This window comes from Pinus tabuliformis, chromosome Q (assembly GCF_031772625.1).
Source record: "Pinus tabuliformis cultivar Carrire ecotype Pingquan chromosome Q, CPIR1, whole genome shotgun sequence".
Classification (NCBI taxonomy): Eukaryota; Viridiplantae; Streptophyta; class Pinopsida; order Pinales; family Pinaceae; genus Pinus; species Pinus tabuliformis.
The window spans coordinates 357,819,571-357,841,041 of record NC_142296.1 but is presented as its reverse complement, the minus strand read 5'-3'; positions in this window follow the sequence as shown (position 1 = coordinate 357,841,041).

Sequence of the window (21,471 nt, the reverse complement as noted above, 5' to 3'; positions counted from 1 at the left end):
ACCGCATTTACTAAACCATTTGTTATTTTGTTGCATCGAAGTGTTTTTCCTGTTGCACAATTTGTCATTAATGACAACCTTAGGCTATCTACCCTCTTCTATTTCTCGAATTTATTTTAAATACATTATGACTCACACTATAGCAATTGCTTCAATAAAAACAATACATGTTTCACTTAACAAAATAACATAAAAAACTATACTTATTAAAGAAAACATAATAAAATACCTCTTTCACTTAATCTCCGTAAGACATATATCCCTGGAGGTTTCACGAGCCCCTCATTCGAAAACACTGATGTAAAGGCTGTGGTGACACCTGACAGTTCACGGGTGAATTTGGCTAAGGTTTGTTTCATTGATTCACATGGTTTTCCACACAGGCCCTTCCTCCATTCCACCTCAACCTCGGACATAAAATCCCGACGATTTATTATGAAGTCCTATTCGAAAACTCCTAGGCTGGAAATGTCGGGTACTTAGAGAATCATAATCAGTAAAAGTTTTAATGAGTCATTTTAATTAAAAAGATTTGGGACCCTAAATCCATTGTATTTTCATTGTAATACAACTTCTATGTTTGTGGCCACTCTCCGAGGGCCCACTCACAATCCTTCCATGGCGGTGTCCAACTAAACTTCATAGTATATGATAACTCACCATATATCGACCCTCATCACATTGACCTCTCCCGAATTACATATTATTTTAACTTTTTTAATTATTAAAACCAAAAAAATAATATGAAGAACATGACTAGAATTATTTGTTAAACAAAGTTAAATCAGATCGACGAGGACTCATTCGAAAAGTAAAACAGATAGAAAAAAGCTGGTAGTCATTAGTTGACAAAATAAGGATATTTATTGATCCCAAAAATTAGTAGAAAAAAGGGTTGTGATTTCGCAACAAACTAAATGTTTGAGTGATTTTTTTTTTTATGACGAAATTTAGATTCTTAATCAGCTTTACTATAATGAATTCATTCCGAGATCAACTAGGAATACAAGTGTAAGATGTCAAAAATGAGATGCTTGAATTAATAGATAAAAAACTCACTGGTCAACTCTACAAAGAAGAATCTGAAACAAGAGAGTCTGGCTTTGCAGAACGTTCTACATTCTCAATATACATCAAACATTATATAGCACACATAGTTATAGGGAAGTTAGAACCATACCCTAAGAAATAGAAACTAATTCCTATCCTAAGGTCTCATGAACCAACTCACATTATTATAGGATTCTCCATTATCTTCAACACTCCCCCTTAATGGAGAAGGGGTTCACAAATATGCCTAACATCTCCCTAAACATTTCAAACTTAAGTTTAACAAGAGGCTTAGTGAAAATGTCAACAACATTATGACATGTTTTACAATATACAAGGTGGATTTCCTTTGATTGAACTTTCTCCCTGACAAAGTGGAATTGTGTATCAATGTGTTTAGTGTTCTTGTGAAACACTGAATTATTAGCAAGTTTGATTGAACTCTGGTTGTCGCATCTGATTTGTTGTTACATCCTTCCCCGACATCTTGGAGAAGTCTCCGCAACCAAATTGCCTCACATGTTGCTGCACAAATAGCTTGATACTCTGCTTCCACTGAAGACAAGGAAACTATGTTTTGTTTCTTACTGCTCCATGTAATCACTCTGGATCCAATGCTGAATGCATAGCCTGTTATGGATCTGCGGTCATCAACATTTCCAGCCCAGTCGGAATTTGTAAATCCTGTCAATCTAACATCAGAAGAATTAGTATAAATAATACCATAGTCTATATTTCCTTGTAGGTACCTTAAGACACCTTTTTCTACATTCCAATGACTCTCAAGTGGTTTGGACATGCTTTGACTTAGCACATTGATTGCATAAGCCAAATCTGGTCTAGTAGTGGTCAGGTAGATTAATCTGCGAACCAGTTGTCTTTAAAGTGTCGCATCTGCCTCCTTAGAGCCATCCTCACTATGAAGCTTAATGTTCTATTACAGCCTTACACTGATCCATCCTGAATCTTTCCAATATACCTCTGACATACTTATCCTGGGACAGAAAAGTTTGTCCTTAGTCTCTCCATATGTTAAGACCCAAATAGTATATTAATTCACCAAGGTCTTTCATTTCGAACACTTGTGACCTTTGTTGCTTGATTTCTTTGATTAGAGCAATAGCATCACCTGCAATAATTAAATCGTCTACATACAAAGAAATCAACACTATGTGCCCCTTTTCATCTTTCATGGTATACAGGTTAGGGTCATTCTTACTTCTGTTGTAACCAAGTTGTAGAAAAAATCAATCAATCTTTTTATACCAAGACCTGGGTGCTTATTTTAGTCCATAAAGAGCTTTCTTTAATCTACAGACTAAATGTTCTTTCCATTTCTGGACAAACCCCTCAGGTTGCTCTAGATAAACCTCTGCTTTCAATCCCTAATTAAAAATGTAGATTTTACATCTAGTTGGTGAATCATCTAATGTTTCTTAGTAGCTAAAGAAATCAACATTCTGATAGTATTTAGTTTAGCTACGGGGGCAAAGGTTTCTTCATAGTAAATGCCTTCTTTTTGTGAATACCCTTTTGCTACCAATATAGCTTTTAATTTATCTATGGTTCCATTTGCATTCATCTTGGGTTTATAAAACCATTTATAGCCTATGGTTTGTTTCCCTTTAGGAAGATCAACCAGCTATTAAGTGTTGTTTCTTATTATAGATTCATATTCCTCTTCCATAGTTTTTTTCCATTCACTACATTCATTTGCTTCCTTATAACTGGAAGGTTCAACAACATTAATCATACTAGTTATAAAAGCATTTTCCCTATATCTTGTTGGCAACTGAGCTTTCCTCCCTAATCTCTTGAGTGGTGGGGTAGCTTCAAACCTTGTCCGATCATCATTTTCTAGACTTGGCTTGACAGCTACATCATCTTCTTTCCCTTCCTGCTGTTGTTGCTGCTACGACATCTGCATCTACTGCTGCTCATTGCTGTCACCTCCTTCATCACTTCCTTCTTCCACCAACAAGGGCACGTGGCATTCTTCCTTAGCACTCTCATGGTTTTCATCATTAACTTGCTCATGAAACACTACATCTCTACTTGCAAACACTTTATGAGTAGAGGGATTAAACAATTTGTAAGCCTTAAATTCTATACAATGTAGGTTTTAACTCCATACAAAAACTACCTGCATACGAATTCTAAAACACAGAAAATAAACAATACGAGAGCATAACACATAAACACATATACACAGAGATTTTCCCCTGGATCCCAAAACCGGGACTACCAGCTTGATTTTTCGTTATATTCCTTTGAATGTTACAATACATATTTATACATGTTGAAGCATCCAATACCATGGACCGAAAAACCATTGCGTCAAAAACCATGGATCGAAAACCATAGGTAGGTCCGCCCAACCTAATATAGAGTCCAAAAAAAAATTTCCCGGGGCGCTGCCCCGAACTCCGTAGAGGGGGGCTACCCTCCCCCCTCAAACCCCCTTGTGACCCCCCCACTACGCAATAAGTGCAATGAAGGGGGGGCTCCACCCCCCCTCTAACCCCCCGGTTCACTACGTAGGTTAGTCGTGGAAAGAATATAACACAACCCAACATTCTCCCACTTGTTGTTTTCTTTCCATAGGGGGCCACAGGAGAGCTTAGTCATTTTTCCAGCCCTAAAACGCCCATTGTTTCTCTACACCAGGAGAACTTCTCAGAGCTCACATATTTTGTCAATGCATCTGCAGTATTCTTCAAAGTGTCCACCTTTACCAGCAACACCTTTTTGTCTTCTATCATATCCCTCACAAAGTGATATTGAACATCAATGTGCTTTGTCTTTGAATGATAAGCAGGGTTCTTTGCCAAGAAAATTGCACTTTTGTTGTCACAGTCTATCCTTATAGCTCCCTGTACTAACCCCATACTTGAACACAATCTCTGCAACAAAACTGCTTCCTTGCTTGTATGAGTGGCTGCCATGTATTCTGCCTCTGTAGCTGATAGTGCCACTATAGATTGTTTCTTACTCATCCCACTTACTGCACCTCAAAATAGGTTAAACACATACCCACTTATAGATCTTCTCTGATCCAAATCTTCAGCCCAGTCTGCATCAACAAAGCCATAGATATCTAAAACTCTGTCCAATCCTGGTCTTCCTTGGTAGCACAAACCATAATCACTAGTGCCACGCAAATACCTGAAAACCCGCTTCACTGTTGTCCAATGCTCCTTCCCTGGTTTTGACATAAACCTGCTCAATACTCCCACTACATGTGCAATGTTTAGTCTAGTACAGACCATTGCATACATTAGGCTACCGACTGCACTTGCATATGGAACACAGAACATATCCTCTTCCTCTTCTTGTGTCTTGGGACACTGTTCAACAAATAACTTTACACCTACAGGAATAGAAATCTTCACCGGTTTACTATCATTCATATTAAACCTCTGCAGTATTGTGTCGACATACTTTCTCTAGTTTAACCAGTGCTTCCTCTTTGCTCGATCTCTTTTAATTTCCATGCCCAAAATATAGTTTGCAACACCAAGATCTTTCATGTCGAATTTGGAGGACAATTGGGTCTTCAAATCCTAGATAATTTCTTTGTCATTTCCAACCAACAACATATCATCCACATACAAGACTAGATAAATAACACGGTCACCAATTAATTTAAAATACACACAGTGATCTGCTTTGCTTTTGGTGAAGCCAAGTCCCCATATAAATGTATCAAATTTTTGATACTACATCCTTGGTGACTGTTTTAACCCATACAAAGACTTCTTTAACTTGCATACCAGTTTTTTGTTACCCTTCACCGTAAAGCCTTCAGGTTGCTTCATGTAGTTTTCCTCTTCCAGATCCCCGTGAAGAAATGTTGTCTTCACATCCATCTGTTCTACCTCAAAATCAAAAGCAGCAGCAACAGATAAAAGTAATCAAATAGAAGTTACCTTGGAAACAGGAGACAAAATATCACCAAAATCAATTCTCGGCACCTAGGAATAACATTTTGCTACCAACCGAGCTTTGTATTTCTCCACCTTTCCTTCTACATTTGTCTTCTTCTTGAACACCCATTTGTTGCGAATCGGTTTCCTTCCAGCCGGCAACTCCACCAGATCCCAAGCATCATTTTTGTGCAAAGATGTCATTTCATCAACCATGGCCTCTTTCCAGAGTTTTCCATTCTTTGAATCTACTACTTCCTTCATAGTTCTGGGATCATCTTTAGTAATAGATAAAGCAAAATTTGAACAGAAAGCAGATGGACTATACCTTTCTCGCTGTCTTCTTTGTCGAACTGATCTTCTTACACCCAGAGTTTGTGGCTCTTCATCTTCTGATTCCTCCTCTGCTGTAGAGTCTGATTCTTCCTCCTTTAGCTCAAACTCTATCTTCTCAGGTTCTTTTGGTTGGACTTCATGTTTAATAACATCTTTCACCTCTCTAAACACCACATCTCAGTTGTACACAACCTTCTTTGTTGCTGGATTCCAAAGCTTATAACTCTTTAAACCATCCTTATATCCAATAAAGATGCACTTTTCAGATTTACTATCCAACTTGGTTCGTTTCTCCTTTGGAACATGTACATATGCATCACATCCAAATACCCTCAGATGTGAAAGAGAAGGTTTCTTACCAGTCCATACCTCTTGTGGAGTCTTATCCTCCAACACTGATGAAGGTGATCTGTTGACCAGGTAACATGCTGTCTCCACTGCCTCTACGCAGAATTCTTGTCCTAACCCGGCACCACTGAGCATGCTTCTTTCCCTTTCTATGAACGTCTTGTTCATTCTTTCTACAACTCCATTTTGTTGAGGTGTATATGGAGTAGTCTTTTGCTGTGCTATACCACACTTCTTACAGAATTATTCAAATTCCTTACTGCAAAACTCTCCATCATTATTTGTCATCAGCATCTTTATCTTCTTCTCAGTCTGGTTTTCCACCAGAGCCTTAAATTCTTTAAACTTGTCAAATACTTCAAATTTATTCTTAAGGAAATATATCCATGTATTCCTTGAGAAGTCATCTATAAATGATACATAGTACATAGACTTACCCAGTGATGGAACTTTCACAGGTCCAAACACATCACTATGCACAAGCTCTAATATCTATTTCACCCTCTTACCACCAGAGGGGAAACTCACCCGATTCTGCTTCCCATATACACAATTTTCACAGAAATCAAAATCCAGAGAGCTATTACTCATACCTTCTACCATACCTTTACCATGAAGTATTCGAAGGCCCTACTCTCCAATATGTCTAAGCCTTTGATGCCACAACATGGTCTTCTCTCCAGAGACCACTAGATTTTCTGCTCCACTTATAGAAACCACAGAACTGTTGCACCCATCAACAACAGTGGTACCTTGCAGCTTGTACAAAGTTCTAGTCCGAACTCCCCACATCAATACCAGTGCTCCTCGAACCATCTTGTAGGTATCCTTCTCGAACACTATTTTTACATCTGCATCATCCATCTTGCTTATAGAAATTAGATTTCTGGCTAATGGAGGAATATGCATAACACTTAGAAGTGTTCTAACCCTGCCACCTTGCAACTTCAACTTTACTTTTCTGCGACCAATTATTCTAGCCTTCCTATCATCCCCTAAGAAGACATCACCACCATCGAATTTATCATACTCGCAGAACCACTCTCTATGGGAAGTGAAGTGAAAGGATGCACTTGAGTCAATCAATCATGCCTCATGATCTACATGTGTACTTGAAAAAGCCAAGTACACATCCCCACCTTCATCTGAGGTGGTTTTCGCCTCTGCAGAAGAAGCATCATCAGATCCATTTCCTTTGTCAGGAGCTTTAGATTTACAGTCCCTTTTGTAATGCCCATCCTTTCCACATTTCTAGCACACCACCTTTACAGGTTTTCCTAAAGATTTATATCTCCCACTCGATGATTTATTTTTGTTTTTGTTCTGGTATCGTCCTCATACAGACAAGGCATCACCATTCTAGCTCTCCATATTTTTCTGTCTCATCTCCTCCGTCAGCAAGGATGAGACTATTTCATCAAACTGCAAGGCAATTGCATTGCTACCTATTGCAATAACCAGACAATCCCATGAATCTGGTAGAGAACACAACAAACTAATGCACTTATCTTCATCTGAAATTTTAATATCAACAGATAATAACTGACTTACCACTGTACTAAATATGTTCAGATGCTCTGTCATTGAGTCTCCATCTTTCATCCTCAGGTTATACAGCTTTTTTCGTAGGAACAATTTAGTCACCAGGGACTTAGATTGGTACAAAGTCCCTAACTTGTCCCACAAAGCCTTTGCCGTAGCTTCCCCTGATACATTCAGCAATACTGAATCTGAGACACACAATCTTATTGTGCTCTTTGCCTTCCGATCCAACTTCTTCCATTCTTCATTGGACACTCCCATTGGTTTAGTACCCGGATCTACTGCGATCCATTGATCTTTATCCACCAACAGATCCTCCATCTTGACTTTCCACAACTCAAAACTCTGACCATTAAATTTCTCGATCTCTATCTTTCCACTACTCGCCATCTTCTTTCACCACCAGAATCGATCTGGCAAATCTCCCACTGAACAGGGTCTACCACAGGCCTGATCGAAACCCCTTAGCAACAAAGGCGTCCCCTTGAAGCCAAAACAGCTCCGATACCAAATGTAGGTTTTAACCCCATACAGAAATTACCTGCATACGAATTCTAAAACATAGAAAATAAATAATACGAGAGCATAACACATAAACACATATACACAGAGATTTTCCCTTGGATCTCAAAACTAGGACTACTAGCTTGATTTTCATTATATTCCTTTCAATGTTACAATACATATTTATACATGCCGAAGCATCCAATACCATGGACCGAAAAACCATAGCGTTCAAAACCATGGACTGAAAACCATTGGTAGGTCCGCCCAACCTAATATAGGGTCCAAGAAAAGTTTTCCCGAGGCACTGCCCTGGACCCCATAGAGGGGGGCTACCCACCCCCCTCAAACCCCCCTTTGACCCCCCCACTGTGCAATCAGCACAACAAAGGGGGGGCTCTGCCCACCCCTCTAACCACCCGGTTCACTACGTAAGTTAATCGTGGAAAGAATATAACACAACCCAACATACAATAGCCAACAAAAATACAGTTGATGTCCTTCGAGTCAAGTTTCTTTTTATCTTCCTTTGCGATATGAGCGAAGGCTTTGTTGCCAAAAACTCTCAAATGCTTAATTGCAGGCTTAAAACCAAATATATGTTCGAAAGGAGTTTTAAAACCTAAACTTCTTGTTGGACTCCTATTCTTTAGATATACTGTAGTATTAATCGCTTCAGCCCCAAAACCGTTAGAAATATTCTTACCTTTTAACATACTGCGAGCACACTCCACAAAGGTTCTATTCTTCCTCTTTGTAACCCCATTTTGTTAAGGAGTGGGGGGTACTATAAACTACTACTGTATCCCATTATCTTTGTAGTATTTGAGTACAGAATCTTTCTTGTACTCTCCCCTTTGATCCGAGTCGAGAATCGTGATGCATTTGCTTATCTGTTTTTCAACCATACTTCTGAACTCCTTGATGTATTCAAAAGTGTTTATTTTCTTCCTGAGGAAATACACCCAAGTAAATCTAGTACAGTCATCAATAGACAATAAAAAATAGTATGCACTGCCTAACGATCTTGTCTACATAGGCCCACATAGATCTATGTGTACCAGCCTGAGTATATCTCTCTTCTTTCTATCAGGATTCACAGGAAATTCATCTATGTGCAACTTTCCTAGTGCACATGCATCACAATCAATATGAGCAGATTTTAAAATAGGAAGACCTTCGACCATACCTCTTTTCTATAAAAGCAGCAAATCATTGAAGTTAATATGGCCAAACCTTTGGTGCCATAAGTCCACTGTAGTCATGGCAGATGATGCCAATGCCTGATGTGGTGTGCTTTTGACATTTAACTTGTACAATCCTCCCACACAAATACCTGATGCAATAGGCTTCATAGAATCCAACAGGTCTTTAATGACACAATATGATTTATAAAACTCTACCTTGAGATTCTGATCAGTCATAGTAGAAACAGAGATCAAATTATTTTTGATCTCGGGTACATACATAACATTATGGATATGTCTAATATTTCCATCACACAAAACAATAGGAATATTACCATAACCTTTGATTTGGTACCCTCTATCATCGCCAAGATAGATGTTTGCTCCACTGCTGGTCTCTTTGAAGTCTTCAAACCACTGTTTGTTCCCTGTCATGTGGGTGGATGCACTTGAGTCGACAAACCAGGTATCTGTTTCATCCTCCTTAGCCGAAAGTGCAGAGTCAGATATGAACATTCTGATGTTCTGACTCTGTTCTTCATCAACAAAATGATCTGCATGCTGCTTATGTCTCTTCTGACCTTCATCAAACTTCTTTTTCATACAATATCTGGCTATATGGCCAGTTCTACCACAATAAAAACATTTGGTCGCAGAGTCATTTATATTGAAGAACGTACCTTGAGGTGAGGGCATCTTTCTCTGTGGGGCTGCACTGCTCTTCTACGCTGGATTTGGCTTTCCTCTGAAGGGCTTCTTCTTCGCCATTAAGGCCAGATCTGAACTCTGGGGTTTATGAGTGAGTCTTCTTTCCTCCTCTTACATGAGGATCCCTATCAATTCTTCAAACACGGGGGCTTTTTCTCTTGCATTAAAACGAGTGATGAACATCTGATACTCATTAGTCATACCATTCATAGCAATCATGACTAGATCTGTATCTGACATAGCTTCACCAATATCTCCCAGCTTGTTCTTCAGCTCCTTGATCCGCGAAATGAATGCTACAACTGTCTCATTCTCCTCCATCTTGATGGAGACAATATTTCTATTCAAGAACAACAGTCGATTGGTGTTCTTGACCTCATAGATATCCTCGAGTGTCTTCCAGATCTCTGGTGCAGTCTTCCAATCATGGATATGGGGGATAATGCAGTCTTTGACTCACAATTTCAGGAGCATTCTCGCCTTAGTCTCTCGCTTGTCCCAGTCTTGGATTGTTGTTGTTGTTCCTCCTGCAACGAGGTTTGGCTTCACATCATCAATGTTCACAATCGTCCATACATTATGTCCCTCAAGTAGGGTTTGCAGTCTGAATTTCCAACCAAAGTAATTGGATCCATCCAGCATGTTGTTTTCATTGAGGTAAGCTTCTGCTACTTGATTATTCATCTTGAATGAATAAAAACTTCAACCTCAATAATTAAAAAAAAAAAAAACCCGATCTTCTTAAAAATAACCTGCTGAATGTCAGATCCACAAAAAAACAAGGCTAGATCTTCTTTTTTCGATTGCCCCCAAAATGATATAAAACCCCTCGTTTTCTTTTTAATTAAAGAATAAATTCCTTTCCATTCTTTAATTAAAAAAAACTAAATAAAAAGGACTTTAAATAATAATAAAAAAAAACCCTTTCTTTTTCTTTAATGGGGAAATGGCTATAACGAGCCCCTCCTTTTTAATTAAAGAGTGAAATTAAAAACTTTAATTAAACTCTTTAAGAAACTTAAAAATTCCACGATGCATGAACCATTCTCATATGCACCATACGCAATTATTTCGACTTTCCACAATGCACCATTAATCAACAAAAAAACAGCGTGACCTGGTTTTTTTTTGGTTGGCCTCATCCCACTTTGGTCGACTCCCTCTTCGAATACACACTGCCCGACTCCCTCTTCGAATGCACATTGCCTTTTCAAACAACGTGACCTTCGGATGACCGCCAGCAGCAATCCTTGAGAAGATCCTTCCGCGGCCTCCGGGAAAGTCGCCTATGATACCAATCCACGACCACCGGTGGAGAGGAGGTGGTGTTTCTCTGCGCGCGCTCCTTTTCTGCAGTCCGCAGCTAACAATTGAATGCAGTCCGCAGCGACCTCGGATTCAACAGCAGATGGATCAATGCTGCGATCCGTCTGTTAAACCACACGCGCAGATCCACGACGATATGGAAACGAAACCACGCTCACGCAGCAACTATCTGCCACCTCTGCCACTACAACAGGACTCCTCTTCCGCTGCGCAGGTCTCCTCCACGCCGCGCCCGCAATCATTAATGGAGTTGTCTATAATGCGACTTTTTGGAGATTCCGGTGACGGAATCCGGCGGAAGAAATTGAGGTTAAATCTTGATTTGTTGCAGTTAAAATGATTTTTTCACTGCATATTTGGATTCAGCGCCCTCAAAAACCCCTGGGACGCTTTCATTGTGCAGAAACTAGCTATCAAACTTCCAATTCCGATAAATTCCTGCCGGATTTCGACAGGGAAAATCCGCCGGAAAGACTTTCAAAAAGTCGCGTTATAGACTATTTCATCATTAATGTCTTACTCCACGGATCAGCGGCTTACTCCCCGGATTGAAATCCAACACGCTGCCTTTGCTCGATGCACACTTCTAGGCATCTAACGTGGCCTTCTCAGACGACAGCCCACCGCATAGATGGCAGCCCACCACACAGCAAGGTCAGCGCGATTTTACCCAAAGCCCTCATGCGGATCTGCAAATAAAAAATTGGCGTAAGTCTTAACAGTGAGTCGGCGCGATTTTCTCTTCAAAATACGCGCTGATTCTGCCTCAATCGCGCTGGCGTCTCTCCTCTCTCCACTCAGTTACACTTCAGTCCTGAAGCTCTGATACCATGTCAAAAATGTGATGCGTGAATTAATAGATAAAAAACTGTCAGCGCTACAAAGGAGAGTGTGAACCAAGAGACTCTCGCTCTGCAGAATGCTCTACATTCTCAATATAGATCAAACATTATATAACACACATAGCTATTGAGAAGTTAGAAACATAACCTAACAAATAGAAACTAATTCCTATCTTAAGGTCTTGTTAACCAACTCACATTATTATAGGATTCTCCATTATCAGGAGAGTGTGAACCAAGAGACTCTCGCTCTGCAGAATGCTCTACATTCTCAATATAGATCAAACATTATATAACACACATAGCTATTGAGAAGTTAGAAACATACCCTAACAAATAGAAACTAATTCCTATCTTAAGGTCTTGTGAACCAACTCACACTATTATAGGATTCTCCATTATCTTCAATAGGTACGCTTGTGGAACTTTTCCGTAACAAAAGCTTTTATCTCTTTGATGTTTATGGGACACGCGTTCAAGCAAATACCCCATTTACTAAACCATTTGTTATTTTGTTGCATCCAAGTTTTTTTTGTTGCACAATATGTCATTAAAGACAATCTTAGGCTATCTACCCTCTTCTATTTGTCAAATTTATATTAAATACCTTATGACTCACACGAGAGCAATTACTTCGAGAAAAACAACACATGTTTCACTTAACAAAATAACATTAAAAACTATACTTATTAAATAAAACATAATAAAATACTTCTTTGACTTAGTCTACGTAAGACATATATCCCTGGAGGTTTCACGATCCCCTCATTCGAAAACACTTAAGGTGATGTAAAGGCTGCGGTGACACGTGACAGTTCATGGGTGAATTTGGCTAAGGTTTGTTTCATTGATTCACATGGTTTTCCACCCAGGCCCTTCATTGCACCTCAACCTCGGACATAACTATTCGAAAACTCCCGGGCTGGAAATGTCGGGTATTTAGAGCATCATACTAAGTAGAAGCTTCAATGAGTCATTTTAATTAAAAAAATTCGCGGGACCCTCCTCCATCAGGAAAAATTCATTGTATTTTCATTGTAATACAACTTCTATGTTTGTAGCCACTCTCCGAGGGTCCACTCACAATCCTTCCATGGCAGTGTCCAACTAAGCTTCATAGTATATGATAACTCACCATATGTCGACCCTCATCACATTGACCTCTCCCGATTTATATATTATTTTAATTTTTTTAATTATTAAAACCAAAAAAATAATATGAAGAACATGACTAGAATTATTTGTTAAACAAAGTTAAATCAGATCGACGAGGACTCATTCGAAAAGTAAAACAGATAGAAAAAATCCGGTAGTCGTTAGTTGACAAAATAAGGATATTTATTGATCCCAAAAATTAGTAGAAAAAAGGTTGTGATTCCGCAACAAACCAAATTTTTGAGTGACTCCTTTTTTTTGGAAATTAGATTCCTAATAAGTTCTACTATAATGAATTCTCTTTGGAGATCAACTTTTTGATCAAGGGCAAGAATCCATTGAGACCTTTGATTTAATTTTTATTAATTCATTAAAATTCATTTTAATTAGAATGCTATTTTTCTATAGTTTCGAAATTTGGATCTTGTTTGTAAATTTGATATGCTTTCAATTATTTTTTTGTGATAATTTTGTAGAGTTTAATGGAATCAATCATACCTAGAAATATCAGACCTATTATATTGGAGAAACAGAGAAACGAGAGGATTTTTCAAAATCTTAAAATCAGAGATGAAGTTTTTCATTTAATTGTTTTGAAACAAATTCCCATTTTCGAAATGGAATTATATTATTATAAATGAGATATCTATACATGAAAAGAGGATCTAAATCTTGGAGGAATAAGAGTATTTGTTTCACTACTGGAAACACCTTTTTATTTAGGATATTAGCTATTGGAATGAACTATCGAATGTTGAAATCCTTGTTGTATATCCATTGTTGAATACTATTTTTTGGTTCTGGTTGTTAATAAAGCGATCATTCAGTTTCTTGTCATCTTATATTGTATGGGCATGTTTTTCTTTTTGACCTTCTTGTTTAGATTATGATATTTCATTCCCATTTAAAACCATTGACAACTTGTCTTGCAAGGTTAAGAAGAGATAGACATAGAACTGAATGATGCATTTGAACATGATTTTATGCCCCAACTGCTAGCTTTCTATCAGTCTAATGTCATATTTCTTTTGTTTTATTCCTATTATTATATATAACTATTTTTTTAGTTTGACACGATTTATTGTTCTAGTCACAAATCTCACTTGAATTTAAATGTATGCATACGGGGATCTAATAATTATTTACTAGATAATTGTCCATGGATATTTGCTTGAACAGTAGGAGGCCTTAGAACTATTTCTTGGGCCTATTAGCTCAATTTATTTTAGGTTCAATATGTTCCATGTAATTTCATCTTTCTCCTGATGGGGATGACATCTATAACTTTTCTGAATTGAGATAGACTAGATCTCATTTTGCTGCCTCCATTTTAGATTAGATTGCATGTGCATTCAAAAATTCATATCTAAAAGTATCTTCACGTAGGAGCAAGCACCCAGTGGTTTAGTTAAGCGCTTATTTAAGACAACATGAAATAACGTCTTCTCAATTGGCCACAAAAGGAAACGTCTTTCCTTTTTCCTATTAGCATCAGAAATTAATATCATACACCAACAGGGAAAAGTACATGTTAGAATTAGATTTATGCATTTAGGTTAGTTTTATATTAGTTTAGGAATTTCATTTAGGTTACTTTCACGTTGAGTCAACCTAACCTATTACCGGTCGAAATCACCATCCAAAACAAAAAGGGGTCTAATTCGGGCCTTGATTGGGTGATTTCCTTAATGTTGATCATGGTCCATTTTGGCCATCAACATAAACCTAGTAATGAATTCCATGGATATGATTTCCCACTTCAACTGCTGAATTTGTATGGGATGAAATAATGTATGAGGATATTTATGATGCACTTTGAGCCATTGACATTTTGAACACCTATCAATGTATGCTCTAGTCTCTTTCATCATTCTAGACTAATAATATTACTTCTATGTAGATGTTGTATTTTATTTGATAAAACGGATGACGTGATTAAGGGCTCACATGGAGTCATCAATTATGAGCCTATTCATGTCTTTTACTTTAGATATGCACAACGTACCCATATATATGAATAGGATGTCCTTTATTGGTTGATAATTTTCACACCTTAGTTACTTAGGTTGTTGATCCAAACTTTATTTTACATATTGGAAGTGACCATCACCTTATTAGACATTTATGATTATGTATTTTATGTCTAGACTCACAATTTCTTACTATTTCCATGTATATAACATGCATACCTTGGTTGAGTGTATTTTCTACCCATTTTCTTTCACCTTCATGTGCCAAATTTCAAAACCAAACTCACTGAGCAGAACCACTCACTAAGATAATTTGGGATTCAATACATTATGATAAGAAAAATATCTTAACCTATTGCAATATGTTAGAAACATAAATATCCTTCATATTAGGTAATTCTTCCACATCTTTAGGGAATGTACGATGGCTACATGTTCTAGGTTGTGTGTTACATAGTGTTCTTCATGCTCAGTCAAATTTTTTGACTCATAAAAAATCACTTTCCTTTCATAAATAATAAATACTCCATATCCTTCTCCATAGGCCTCTATACTGACTATGAATTCATTATCTTTATCTCAAATCCTAAGAAAAACACATTTCTTAAGAGGTGTTCTAGCTAGTGAGTGTTATATCCACATTGTACTATCTTGATCATTTTCATTGCTTCCTTCTACAATGAAGTTATTAATGAACAATCTTAAAAATCCTTGGAGGAATTTTCTATAGTACCAAATGAAACCATTCAATTACCTCAAATTATTTTCATTTCTAGGTGTTGGACATTTAATGATCAACTTATTCTTTTGAAAGTTAATTTGAATAGTTTCCTCTAGGATTATGTTCCCCAAATAATGCACCTATTTCTAATAGAAGTGATAATAGTTTAATTTTGCATACAACTTATTTTCTCTCGAAAAATGTAATAATAATTTGAGGTGCTCCTCATGTTCTTCCTTATTCTTGCATAAATGAATATTAAAGAAAACATGTCAATGTGTATACTAGGAATATTATTCATCATACACATAAATGTGGTTGGATCATTGATGGGTCAAAATTCCACCACCATATGCTCATAATCACAATACCTTATCCTGAAAGCATCTTTGTGAATGTCATCATATTTTATCTAGACATGATGGTACCATGATCTCAAGTCTATCTTGGAGAACATTATGGTTCCCCGCAGTTGATCAAATAGACCGTTAATCCATGACAGCGCGTACCCATTCTTAATAGCTAATTTGTTTTTTTGTGGACATTCCATGGACAACTAAGAGTGTCACCTTTCGTCTACACAGACATGGTTGTTTCTCCATAAGGTTGTACACTTGGCCTAATATATACCTCATCCAAAATTTATTGTAACTATAGCTTCATCTCTACCAATTCAGGTGCACTCATCTACAATGATAAGATCTATCGAGAAGTCTATGTCTCATTTCGGTGGAAATCCTAGTATTTCTTTTAAAAATGCATCCACTAGTTCTTATGGCTCTAGATGATTCTCAAATTTTAAATTGTTATCTCGAACAAAATTTAATACATGAATAAAATACCCTTGATATCCCTTCTTATAGGATTTCTTAAGATGCAATGAATAAATGTATCTAATGGATACTAGATTTTTCATTACATGTAATATCCTTTGATTTCCCTCCTCACCTTCATATTCTAAAATTTTATCAAAATAGTTTTTTTTTTTTTTTGCATTTCCACCTAGTCAATGCTAATCAGCAACTCGTATGACCCTAGTGACAAAACATTAAAGATCACTTCAATATGTAGTTTCTTTATTTAAAATGTATATGCCTTAATGGATTTAGTAACCTTGCTCATACTTCCCATGGCTAGTTGCATTAACCATGACCTAATATTCTTCATTTCATGTATGACATAGATTTTAACTATTTCGAGAGAAATCTAGTGGATGTTAGAACAAGGGTCAAATATAAATGAGATAGAATGGTATCCAAGTATACGTTTCATTTCCACCAGTGAAGCTTGTACATCTTCCTCTTGATTTTCCATGGTGACATAAATTTTGGGTACACTTGTAGCCACATCATTGATAATTGTAGTCTTTTGATAATTATAAAATCTTATAATATCATGCTTCCTGTAAGTTCAATCTCATATTATGTGTTCCTCCCTGGAGTTGGAGCATTTCAAAGATCATTTCTTTGGTTATTCTAGCTTTCCTTTTGTTGGTTTCATTAGCTTACTCCCTCTTTAGGTGGAACAATTATGTTATTATTCGCTACTTATAGGAACACTAAACTTGAAACTTTATTACTATTTCTTGTATCATGATGAACTCGATCCTTAATTCGTGAATCCAACTTCATATAACTTCTTCCATGATATCTCAGATTCCAACTTCTTCTTTGACTAGTCATAATAATTCTTAGATTTTGTAATAGTTTCATCAAGTGTTTTAAGTTCATCAAACTCAATAAGCTCTTGATATGGAGGTGATAATCTACTAAGAAAGCATTGTATCTTCGCTTTGTGAGCTTTGAAATATGGAACATATCTTAATACCATTGTGAATTTATTTGCATAGGAATCCATAGAGATAATCCCTAATCTATGAAGATGGAATTCTCTAATCTATCCATCGTAACACCTTTCCAACATGTTGTTCTAACTAAAATATATGTCAAATTTACTGCATATTATCTTCCTCCCATTATTTCCATTGACACTTTTGATATGTCCCCACCATATATATGTCATTCCTTTAATGTCGAATATGCTCACTCTACCTCCCATGATTTCAGACTAACTATGCACCTTGAAGTACTTCTTCAATGCTAGAAAATGCATTTTATCTTCCTCATCTTTCCTGACAAATATTATGAAAGTGGTAATATTTTCCTTTATGAACTCTTATAGTGGGGAACTATTTTCTAGCATTTTCATTCATTTCTTTTGTAACCCTGATATGGTTGCAGTACTTGATATTTTATCCAAATAGTCTTCATCCTCACTAAAGGTGTCCGATAATGTGTCCTCACTAGATGTATATCTCTTGACACTGTTGTGCCTCTTCCTTCAACTTCTTCTTCCTGGAATGATGGTTTCTTTTTTATATTTTTGAATTTTTTATGGTTTGGGAATCCTCTTTCGCTCAAATGTTTTCACATTATTGGGAATTGGACAATGCCACGTCTCTTTCTATAAATACAATTTGATTTATAACAACATTTAATTTACATTAGTGGATATCTCCTATGCTCTAATGATACTTTCATTATCTACCTGATATATTTAAACTTCATCCCTCAAGCTTCTCATTGCTTCCAACAAATTAAGAAGCATCTAAACAACTTTTCTATCACTTGAATCATCTCCCTTGTTGTGTGAAGGATTTTACAAGCTATTCCACGCCATTACATGTACTCAAAATTCCTTTATTCTTTACTTCTATATGAGTATGCTTATGTGTTGAAGAGACATGCCTGTGTTAGTCTAATAAAAATAAATAAATTTCAAAATAGCTTATTTATTTGTCCATTCAAGCATCAGCCCATATTTTAATGTTTTTCTATAGATGTATGTCAGACATCGAAATCAATATGTAAACCAATTAGTAACAAATGTCAAAGCAATTTAAAATCTAGATTTAAGAATTTATTATAGCAAACCTTTCTTTTTATAAAAGAAAAAATCTATTAGTATGACCAAAATCACTCACTCCCTATGATCATATCTACCTTGCATATTGAACCTTAGTTTTAATACCTCTTTGTAAGGAACCTAGTTCGCTCATTAGCATTTTAAGAGAATGGGTTGATTGGACCCAATCTGGAAGGTTTCTTTATAAGGATGGTGTTATTGAAAATTATCTTCCCCTTAACACCTCAGAAATATCTTCTATAACCATCATCATTTTTATCTTGCCAAAAACTCTCCAAAGATATAAATTTCATCCAAATTTGAGCAATGTGCACTAAGTTAAGTCCCACAAAATATTTACCCTTCTTATATCCAATCCAAAATACATACCATCGAAACATGCTAGACCTGTGGTACTCCACATAACACCACCATACCAAGAAACATTAGGTACATGTTGCTCACATGTGTTTTACCAATCTTGTGTGTAACCTATTGATAGGGTCACAACCCTAGCAAGACACATTAGCCTGATGCTCACATCTAGATCTAGGAGCTTCCATAAATCCCTTTGTAATCATTTCTCAACTTCTAGTCTTCTCCATTCTCCACATTTCTAGATGCACCCAAATCTAAGAAGAGATTAAGAGTCCTAATATCCATAATTATTTGTCTTTGGATATATATATCATCTACGGTCTTGAAAATTCCACATCTTCCTCAATATAAGGTTCTACTCAGGCTCATCCATACACTACCGTACTCTGCCATCCACTTCAACACGCAACCATGTCATCCACTTATCGACATGATAGAACCAATGCCATCCAAATATTTATACTTATGGATATTTGAAACTTGCTATCTCAATAAGAACTCAACAATGACAATTTTGTCCAAAGCTTTTGATTCCTAAATTAAGTCTACACATCACGCTCACCATGTAGGCCGCACAACATATCTCATCTCCACTTTTGGGTACCTTTATGACACATCAAAAACCCACAGTTGTCATGCCACATTATCGTTCCATATTATTATGTCATATCATTCTACTACATCAACCCTATCTACTTGTAGTTTCTTGAAGTGCTACCATGTATTCCACTTAACCACCACATGGTTAACTATGCTAGTATCTAGGATAAAACATTTATGATTTTGGGTAACATTTGTCGGTAACGTTTTCCATATTGATAGATATCAGAATCTCTAGATATTTAGGACATCATATTTTATTATTTGTTTGACCATCAACTATCTAGATATTTGTATATCTAGATACCTAGAAAATTCGTAACACTCCACTATAGCTCAATTATGACTTTATAATTTTTCCACTAGCCCACAATCATGGCTCTTTTTATACCGTATGAGGAGGGTTTGAGGCCAAACACTTCAATCCCCAAATTTTCAAGAAATTATAATCTTTTGTCAAGTATTCAAGCATGCTTTGAAGGATTGGAAGTCATTCCAATAGGGCATAGACCTTCCCGGAAGACTTTTGAAGGTACAAAAATATTTCATTGTCTCAAAGGAATCTAAGAATTTACCCACACCTAGGTTACTTCTGAGAGGAATTATAGGAAATCTATAAAAACCAAACCCACAACCTCACCCCTTGAAATGAGGTTTTCATCACTCCTGTCTTACTACAACCTCATATTTCAAACTCTAGACACTTGGAGACACGGTGTTGAGTATTTTTGTTTACCTCTTGAGGGAACGGTGTTACTATTACTCCTGAGCAACATATCGATAAACTATATTAGAGATTTATCCAAACCATAGTATTTTAACATCTTTCCACTTTCAAATCAGTAATGCAACACAACTCTTTAATCCCATAGTTACCCTAGCATTCACTAACACACTAATATAATACATGAAAATCCTTAAATCTCATTTTAGGTTTTTACATTTTATTTTACTAACCTTACATCTTACATTTATTATAGGTAACAAACTTTAGAAATCTCCCCTATCTATAGAGTTCATTCATAAGAGAGGTAGTAGCTAGTATCCAATTAGCATAATTAAACATCGTTCTTGATCATTCAGCTAATCTACTTAAGCATATTCAGTAACCGAAGATGATAACATTAATGAAATTTTGAGAAATAATGATATTTCATTAAAAGATGAATAATTACAAGTATTTGTCTCACTTATCATTTGATTAAAAAATGAAGGAGATCCATCTTTCACCCAACCACAGGCTCAACTAAATTTTTCTTGCATCTAGCTATCTTGGAGGAATATTCCATGGCTTGACAAGAAGACTCACAAAGGGATAATATTTAAAGTAGGTCACAAAAAATGAAGCCCACTCTCCTTAACAAATAGAAGTTAGTATGCATCTTTTCAACCAGCAAGGGAGGGTTCATTAACAACTCACATTTCTACAACAATGAACCTCCATGGCATAAGGGAGCCCTTTTCCAGTGCAATAGTTTCTCTGTACATCCCCATTTTTAGTGATTTTCATGTTTAATTTAGATGTATTACTGAGAACCTCAATTTACCATCTAGCTAAGGCTTATGGCTTCTACACTAAATTATTCACCCATTCACAACCCCATATAGGTTGATGTTCCTCATAAGGATTTTTGTGACCCTCTATTAAGAGTTGTTCTCTTAGCGCCAATGTGTGGATTTAGTTTGAATTTCATGAGTTATATGTATCTGTATTCATAACCACAAAAAAGCCCGCAACAACAATCTTGTTCACTCTCCCATGTCAAATAGCACACACCCTTATGTGCTCATTTCATGGCTGCTAAATTACAATCTCCTCTCATGAGAATTTGGGGGTGCTATCTTGAATTACATGGTCAATTAAGATTGTTCTAAATGGATATGTTTCCCATACATCAAGCAAGTCATATGTCAATGCAATTCTTCTTATAATTGTTGATAATTGAATAGCTCAAATATTAAATTCAAATTTAG